Source organism: Pinus tabuliformis, chromosome 5_2, assembly GCF_031772625.1.
Source record: "Pinus tabuliformis cultivar Carrire ecotype Pingquan chromosome 5_2, CPIR1, whole genome shotgun sequence".
Lineage (NCBI taxonomy): Eukaryota > Viridiplantae > Streptophyta > Pinopsida > Pinales > Pinaceae > Pinus > Pinus tabuliformis.
In genome coordinates, this window is record NC_142306.1 from 577,897,040 (window position 1) to 577,899,067 (window position 2,028).

Below are 2,028 nucleotides of genomic sequence, written 5' to 3' on the forward strand. Positions count from 1 at the left end.
AGTTCAATCAAACTTGCTAATAATCTGGTGTTTCACAAAAACACTAAACACATTGATACACAATTCCACTTTGTTAGGGAGAAAGTGCAATCAAAAGAAATCCATTTGGTATATTGTAATACATGTGATAATGTTGCAGACATTTTCACTAAGCCTCTTGGAAAAATTAAGTTTGAAATGTTTAGGGAGATGTTAGGCATATTTGTGAACCCCTTCTCCATTAAGGGAGAGTGTTGAAGATAATGAAGAATATCCTAGAATAGTGTGAGTTGGTTCACGTGACCTTAGGATAGGATTAGTTTCTATTTCTTAGATTATGGTTCTAACTTCCCTAAATCTATGTTTGCTATTTAATGTGTGATGTACATGGACAATGTAAAGCGTTCTGCAGAGCCAGACTCTCCTGGTTCAGACTCTCTGAAGAAGAGATGACCAGTGAGTATTTATTTCATTTAATACAAACATGGCCTTTTTTAACATAAATTAAGTGGCTTAAATCTTTAAAAAAATTAAGGAAATCCCATCACTCTTCTTTGGTTTCATTGCAAAGAATCTTGGTAAATTAACTCACTTAGATTTTTTTTTAAATCTTGATTATATAGATTTATTGCAAAATATTGTTAATTTGCTCATTCTTCTGTATGATTTACCCATAATGAGCACACTCTGACTTTAAAAATGATAGTTATTCTTGAAATTTTTGTAAATTAGTGTTTCGTTTGCAAATTTCTATATAATTTATAGATAAATTACCTAAATAAAAATGAAGAGCCTTTTTTTATATAAACTATTCATCAAAACCTTCAAGTTAGTGCTTTGGTTGAATTTTAGTTGCGATTTCCTCTCAGCTCAAAGAAATTGTGTTGATTGAGGAAGAAATCTTTGTTATCCATATTTACTGCAAATTAGTGGTTTGGTTGAATTTTCGCTGCGATTTTCTCTAAGCTCGGAGGAATTGTGTTGTTGGGGCATAAATGAGTTTCTTGCACTGATTTCATTATGTTTCCATTTAAAACTTGCTTTTATATATTGGTTATATATGTAAAACAATAGTGTTTCCATTTTAGTTTGAGTTCTATATTAGATCGTGGCCTATTGTTTATTAGTCAATTTATTTATAATTTTTTAGGATTCTTCATTGGTCATATTTTTTATGATTTTTTAGGATTCTAGAGTTTTGACATCAAGTTGTTTTGATGTTTTGAGTGAAGTTATAAATTTGTTTTTATAGTAATTTATGTGTTTCTTTTTAATAAGGTGTCTTACTATTTAAATCAAAATTGTTTAAATCAAAATTGCTATAAGAAGAATGTTTGAATGAGATTTTTACAACTTTATGAAAAAAGTTAATAATAAAGTCTTATGCTATTAATCAAAATATTTATGGTGGACTTGCAATTTATAGTTTGATTTAGCTGCATTATTTTGTAGATTGTTGTGGTAGTGTTGATAAAATTCAACTATTGCAATTATAAAATTCTACTTAACTAAAATTTTAGAAATAAGGAATTAAATATACTCTAATCAATGGAACATACCTAAATTGTCTATTCAGAAGTCAAAAGTAAAGAAAGTTTTTCTAATATTTTCCTACAAAGCTTTTAATAATATAATTCAATAACATATAATATTATATAGGTAAATTTTGATTCTATATTTTTAATTAACTAAAAATCGTTGATTATTTATGTTTAATTTTAGATTTTTGTGATCCATATTGATAATAGTATTGTCTTAGTGATTAATCAATTTTTGAGATTTGGTCGATGTTTGGAACCAACTAATGTGGTTCATCTCTCCTTTTAGTATTTTTGTTATTTGTTTAATGGGTCTCAACCCCATATTTTATTGTTGGCCCTATTTTATTTATTGATTACTTTTCTTTGGATATATCTATATATATATATATATATATATTTCTCTTGACTTGTGTATATTTTTGTTTTATTTTATCTATTTTTCCATTAATTATTTTTAATTTAGTCTATTTTATTTCCATTAATTATTTTATTTATCAAATGATCTTGT